Below are 7,456 nucleotides of genomic sequence, written 5' to 3' on the forward strand. Positions count from 1 at the left end.
TTTGACCGTACAATTAGTGAGGTCCACAAAAGACTTATACAATGGTATCCATGTAACGAGCGTTAGGTTAGCGGATCCCAGACTCTAAAAGCCTTAGGTCACTAGGCACAAAGTCCCCTAAGAACTTAATAACTCGAATACCAAAAAGCCCACTCTTGATCAATTATGCAAAAAAAAAATTTTTTTTTTCTCTGAGCAAGTGCGTTTCGCTCCATCTTGCTCAACCCTAGACTACTCGCATAACATGCGAGCCGGCTACTAGCCATTTGACGCCTAGCCACACCTAGCAACAACTTCCATTTTTACTCCATTTTTTTTCTTTTTCATGCCTTTACCACTAAGAACCTATTATCAAATTCTAAGCATAATAAATAGATTATCCTCGAAAATAATCAGATCATAACAACAATCTAGCCCTTAAGCATTCTCTAAGACTTAGTGAAAATACAAGTGCTTCTAGCATGCATATCAACCTACACAACTTAATATCACTTTAATGCTATCACTACACTCGCATCAATATCACAATTCAGTCGATAAATCATTGCAAAAGGGATCATGGTATATGCATGAGCTATATGATATGACAAACAAATAAAGCTATATAAAAAAAACTTATATGGCAAAAATTATGCAACTATATGAACTAACTATCATGAATATGCAGCTATATGACACACACAAAATATTCCTTAACTACCACCCCCAAACTTAAAATCTTCACTGTCCCCAGTGAAGGTAGTAGAAAGGAACACAGGGTATACCTACTCGGAGTCATCATCATCATCACCCTCAGTGGGTGGAGTATCAGGCGGCGGGTATGCAGAGTCCTCACCAAAAACTGGCCACTGGATATCAGCTCCAAGGCCTCGAAAAGTAGTCCCTAACGCAAGGGTGAGCTCCTGAGCAAACCCGCTCTGCGTCTCATACATGGCATCCATCCGCCGTGAAAGCCTCCTATACTGGGCATCACCCATCCCAGCACCCTCCTGAGCTCTCGAAGAACCAGCCTCACCATGCCCTGGCCTAGCCATAGTAGCACCTCGTGCTGGACGTCCTCCTGGAAGACGATAACCCAGCCCATGCTCCTCAGGCTCACCACCGGTCCACTCCTGCATCCCATTCAGAGTGCCAGAATCTATCGGAGCTGCTGGCAACTGCAACTGCTCATGAGCCGGCCAGTTCACTCCTACTGCTCGGTATAGCTTCGTAACCGTGGATGCATAAGGGATGTTCATATGCTTTGCTCCCCTCAAAAACTTCAGAATTCCTTGGTAGATAAACTCACCAAGGTCCACATAGTATTCCTCATTCAGAATTCCCCACAACAACTGTGCTCTCTCAACTGTGACCTCGTGTGCATGTGAAGAAGGCAAAATATTAGCACATATAAATGCATTCCATGCACGGGCATACCTGTTCATGGCGATCGCCGGAAAGTGACGATACTCATTATTGGCTGGACTGTGGTTCCAAACTGTGTCTGGTCGACAGAGAGTCGCACAAATCAAATCCAAGTCAAAATCCTCAGCAGTCTTTTCATTCCAGTTCTCCTCCTCGGGCTTCCTCTCTCGCTGTCCAATCACACGGCGAATCGCCGCAGGATGATAATCAACCGTCAGCCCACGAACTACAGAAAACCCATTCTTTTCAGCCTTCGCGTTCGCGTAGAACTCGTGAACAACACTCATCGGTACTGCTTCGGGTGACTCACAAAAAGCTATCCACCCCTTCTCTGCAATCATGGGCAACAACTCACCATCCCTCCCTGATGGTAAAAACCCCCTCTCCTTCAGAATCGGCTTCCCCAACAGCCTAGTGTACTCCTCCTCCGCAGCTCTGTCAGTTAACCGAGGCCTTGCAGCAGTGCCCCTTGATGAATCAGCAGTAGGAACTGTGCTGCTGCTGTCAATAGTGCGTGCTCTCTTGGGTGCCATTGATTTGTGAATAAAAGTGTGTAAGAACTTATTTTTGATGTTTATGAGAGGGTTTAAGTGTAGGAAGTTTGTGGGAGATATGTGGGATAGGTGTATGTATATATAGGGTGTGGAGTAGGTTAAAATAGATTAGGAGTGGGGTTGAGGGATAAAATCATGGGGTAATGGGAAAAGAATTCGTGGGTTTATGGGCTGTGATGGGTTTTTGTGTTTTGTGTTTTTTTTTCTGAACTGTAAAAAATTTGCTGGAACTCGACCCCTGCGCGGCCGCTCAGCATTTCTGCGCGGGCGCGCAGCAAGCTGCGCGGGCGCGCAGAGGGTCTCTGGAAAAAAAAATTTTCAGCCCCTTTTTTCTGATTTTTTTGTGTTTTTGGATAGGTTATTAACTTCTAAGGGTTCCTGTAACAACAATTCATGGGTTGCCTCCCACGCAGCGCTTCTTTTTCGTCATTAGCTTGACGTTCCGTACCTTTCTCAAGTAGTCAACAAAATGGCACTAACCACCTCTCGGTTTGCCATGTCCCCATAGTAGTGCTTCAACCGCTGACCGTTAACCTTGAATGCTTGGTCCGAATCATTCTCAAAAATTTCCACCGCTCCATGAGGAAACACAGTTTTGACAATAAAAGGTCCAGACCACCTTGATTTCAACTTCCCAGGAAAAAGTCGGAGCCGAGAGTTGAATAACAGAACTTGTTGCCCTGGCACAAATAACTTAGGATGTAGCTTCCTATCGTGCCACCTCTTCACCTTTTCCTTATACATTTTGTTATTCTCGTACGCTTGCAGTCGAAATTTATCAAGTTCATTAAGCTGAAGCATTCTTTTCTTACCAGCTGCATCTAAATCCAGGTTCAATTTTTTCAATGCCCAGTAGGCCTTATGCTCAAGCTCCGCCGGTAGATGACATCCCTTACCGTACACCAACTGGAACGGTGACATCCCAAGTGGAGTTTTGTATGCTGTTCTGTAAGCCCAAACAGCTTCATCGAGCTTTAAAGACCAATCCTTCCTTGACGGACAAACAACCTTCTCTAGAATGCGCTTTATCTCTCTGTTAGACACTTCCGCTTGACCATTTGTTTGCGGATGATAGGCAGTAGCTACTCGATGATTCACATTATAACGCTGCATCATAGAAGTGAACTTACAGTTGCAAAAATGCGATCCTTCATCACTTATGATTACCCGAGGCGTTCCAAACCTTGTGAAAATTTGCTTATGAAGAAAATTTAGCACTGCCTTTGCATCATTTGTCGGTAAAGCTTTAACTTCGACCCATTTTGAGACATAATCGACTGCCAGCAAGATGTACTGATTATTGCAAGATGAGATAAAAGGCCCCATGAAATCGATTCCCCATACATCAAAGACCTCGACTTCAAGCATCACATTTAATGGCATCTCATCCTTCCTTGACAAATTTCCCACTCTTTTGAAACGATCACACCTTAAAACAAACTGATGAGCATCCTTGAACAAAGTAGGCCAGAAAAAACCTGTTTGCAGAATACGAGCTGCCGTCTTCTCACCTCCATAGTGTCCACCATAAACCGTGGAATGGCAGTCTCGTAATATCCCCTCCGTCTCACAGAACGGGATACATCTCCTGATGATCTGATCAGCTCCCTGTCTAAACAAATATGGTTCATCCCACATATACCACTTCACCTCATGCAGAAACTTCTTCTTCTAAGCGGATGTCAAATTAAGCGGCATTATATTGCTGACAAGATAGTTTACAATATCTGCAAACCATGGTTCTTCCTCCTGAATTGCAAACAACTGCTCATCCGGAAAAGATTCATTGATTAACGTCCTATCTTGTGAAGTAGAATCGGGATTCTCCAACCTAGAGAGATGGTCAGCTACTTGATTCTCAGTACCTTTTCTATCTTTGATCTCTAACTCAAATTCCTGAAGTAAAAGCACCCAACGAATGAGTCTCGGCTTCGAATCCTTCTTAGAAACCAGATAGCGAATAGCTGCATGATCAGTGAATACTGTTACTTTCGTACCAAGCAGATAAGATCGAAATTTCTCAAAGCCAAAGACTATAGCCAAAAGCTCCTTCTCAGTAGTGGTGTAGTTCAATTGGGCCCCATTTAAAGTCTTACTCGCATAGTAGACCACATGGAAGAGATTTTTCTTGCGCTGTCCCAGAACTGCACCTACCGCATAGTCACTCGCATCACACATCATCTCAAACGGTTCTGTCCAATCTGGTGCTGTAATAACTGGTGCCGTGATCAAACTCCCTTTGAGAGTCTCGAATGCTGCCAAACATTCATCATCAAATTTGAAAGGCACATCTTTCTCAAGTAAATTGCACAACGGCTTAGATATCTTTGAAAAGTCCTTGATGAATCGCCGATAAAAACCCGTATGACCGAGAAAACTACGGATTCCTTTCACCGAATTAGGTGGGGGAAGATTTTCAATGACTCCCACCTTGGCCTTGTCCACCTCCAGACCTTTGCTAGAGACCTTATGCCCAAGGATAATGCCTTCACGCACCATAAAATGACATTTCTCCCAATTAAGCACCAAATTAGTTTCCACGCATCTTTTGAGTACGGTGCGCAGATTATTCAAACATTCATCATATGAGTGTCCAAAGACGGAGAAGTCATCCATGAACACTTCGACGTTATTTCCAATCATGTCAGAGAATATAGCCATCATACATCTCTGAAAGGTGGTCGGGGCGTCACATAACCCAAACGAAACTCTACGAAAAGCAAATGTGCCAAATGGACAAGTGAAGGTAGTCTTTTCCTGATCCTCTGGTGCAATACAAATCTGATTATACCCGGAATAACCATCCAGAAGACAAAAATACTCATGTCCCGCCAATCTGTCAAGCATTTAATCAATGAATGGGAGAGGGAAGTGATCCTTCCTTGTGGCTTTGTTCAATTTTCTATAATTCATGCATACTCTCCATCCTGTAACTGTTCGAGTAGGGATGAGCTCATTCTTTTCATTTGCGACCACAGTGATACCTCCTTTCTTAGGTACACATTACACGGGGCTCACCCACGAGCTGTCAGAAATAGGATAAATGATGCCTGCATCTAGCCATTTCAGAATTTCTTTCTTCACCACCTCCTTCATGATCGGGTTCAGTCTTCGCTGCTGTTCCACAGTTGGCTTATTACCTTCCTCTAACAGAATTTTATGCATACAATATGAAGGACTTATCCCCTTGATGTCTGCTATGGTCCATCCTATAGCCGATTTGAATTCTCTCAAAATCCTTAAGAGCTTGTCTTCCTCACTACCTGAAAGGTCAGCTGAAATAATAACAGGTAACGTAGATGAATCACCTAAAAAAGCATACCTCAAGTGTTCAGGTAATGGTTTTAGCTCCAAGGTAGGTGCTTCCTCTATTGATGGTTTGAGCTTCCCTTCAGCATTCTTAAGGTCAGAAGTACCAAGAGATTCAAATGGTATGTCGAGCTTTCGCTTCCATGGAGAAGCGTTCAGATATTGTAATTGCTCGTTGCTATCTTCATCATCGCTGTCAAAATCCCCCACTAAGGCATTTTCCAATGCATCAGACATTAGCATGTGATCGAGTTCCGAAGTAACCGCAGAATCAATCACATCCACTTTTAAGCACTCCTCATCTTCTGTAGGGAATTTCATTGCCTTGAATACGTTGAAGGTCATATCCTGATCTTGGACCCGCATAGTAAGTTCCCCTTTTTGCACATCTATCAAAGTACGGCCAGTAGCCAAGAAAGGCCTCCCCAAGATTATGGGAATCTTCTTATCTTCCTCAAAATCCAGAATAACAAAATCTACAGGAAAGAAGAGCTTATCCACCTTGACGAGCACATCCTCAACTATGCCCCTTGGGTAAGTAATGGAACGGTCCGCCAATTGTAGCGACATGTATGTGGGTTTTGGATCAGGCAGATTCAGCTTTTTAAAGATCGACAACGGCATCAGATTAATGCTTGCTCCCAAATCACAAAGGCACTTGTCAAAAGTTAGATTGCCAATGGTGCAAGGAATGGTGAAGCTTCCTGGATCTTTCAGTTTTGGTGGTAACTTTTGTTGCAGAACCGCGCTGCATTCTTCCGTGAGAGCAACGGTTTCAAGGTCATCCAGTTTCACCTTCCTTGAAAAAATAGTCTTCATAAACTTCGCATAACTAGGCATTTGTTCCAGAGCCTCAGCGAAAGGTATATTGATGTGAAGTTTCTTGAACACCTCCAAAAACTTTCCGAACTGTCTATCCAGCTTTTGTTGCTGCAATCTCTTAGGAAAAGGTGGTGGAGGATAGAGCTATTTCTCCCCTGTATTAGCTTCAGGCAGAGTGTGTTCAACAGTAGTCTTCTTTGGTTCTGCCGCTTTCTCCTTTTGCTTAGATTCTTCATCTCTAACTTCAGCTTCGACTTCTTTTGCCTTTTCAGCATCAGCTACTTTTCCAGACCTTAAGGTAATAGCCTTGACTTGCTCTTTAGCTTCCTTCCTGCCTGGTACTTCCGTGTCACTGGGAAGAGTGCCAGGTTGACGATTGAGCACTGCATTGGCTAATTGACCGATTTGATTTTCCAAGGTCTTGATAGAAACCGCTTGACTCTTGCACAACAGCTTAAGTTCCTCAAAATCAGCACTAGTAGGTGCAGCTGCACTTCCCTGTTGAGGATATGATTGCCTTGTAGCATACTGATGTGGTTGCTGGAATCCAGGTGGGTTAAACTGTTTACTTACTCCTTGCTGATATGGTGGCTGAATAGCATTCTGATTATTCCCCCAGCTAAAATTTGGATGATTTCTGTTGTTAGGATGATAGGTCACTGGCACAGGCTGCTGTTGTCGCTGATAATTATTCACATACTGAACAGATTCGTTGACAAGAGAACACTGATCCGTAGCATGAGAACCTGCACAAAGCTCATAAACCATAGCTATTTGATTAACTCCATACGTAGCCAAAGAATCAACCTTCATTGATAGCGCTTGGAGCTGGGCTGCAATAGCGGTGGCTGCATCAACTTCCAGAATACCTGCTACCTTGCCTGACATCATCCTCTGAGTTGGGTTTTGATGCTCATTTGCAGCCATTGTCTCTATAAGATTATACGCCTCAGTATAGCTTTTAGCCCATAAGGCGCCTCCAGCTGCTGCATCGAGCATGGGCCGAGATTGGGCCCCCAAACCATTATAAAAACCAGTGATTACCATCCAATCCGGCATTCCATGATGTGGACATTTTCTCAACATTTCCTTGTAGTGTTCCCAAGCCTCGCACATAGATTCTGTAGGTTGCTGCGCAAACTGAGTAAGAGCACTCCTCATAGCAGCAGTCTTTGCCATTGGATAAAACTTCACCAGAAACTTTTGCGCAAGATCTTGCCACGTAGTGATGGACCCAGCTGGTTCAGAATGTAACCAGTCTTTAGCCTTATCCCTCAGTGAGAATGGGAAAAGCCTCAACTTGATAGCCTCATCAGTCACGCCATTATACTTAAAAGTGCTGCAGATCTCGACAAAATTCCTTATAT

At 43.8% G+C, this 7,456-nt stretch overlaps 1 non-coding gene across 1 annotated transcript; it reads left to right on the forward strand.

Moving 5' to 3' along the window:
* Positions 1–7,146: 7,146 nt before the first annotated feature.
* On the forward strand, positions 7,147–7,253 carry LOC141680251 (small nucleolar RNA R71). Its single transcript, XR_012558296.1, has one exon. It is a non-coding gene; the product is annotated as a small nucleolar RNA R71 (small nucleolar RNA).
* Positions 7,254–7,456: the final 203 nt, after the last annotated feature.

This window comes from Apium graveolens, chromosome 1 (assembly GCF_009905375.1).
Source record: "Apium graveolens cultivar Ventura chromosome 1, ASM990537v1, whole genome shotgun sequence".
In the NCBI taxonomy this organism is placed as follows: domain Eukaryota; kingdom Viridiplantae; phylum Streptophyta; class Magnoliopsida; order Apiales; family Apiaceae; genus Apium; species Apium graveolens.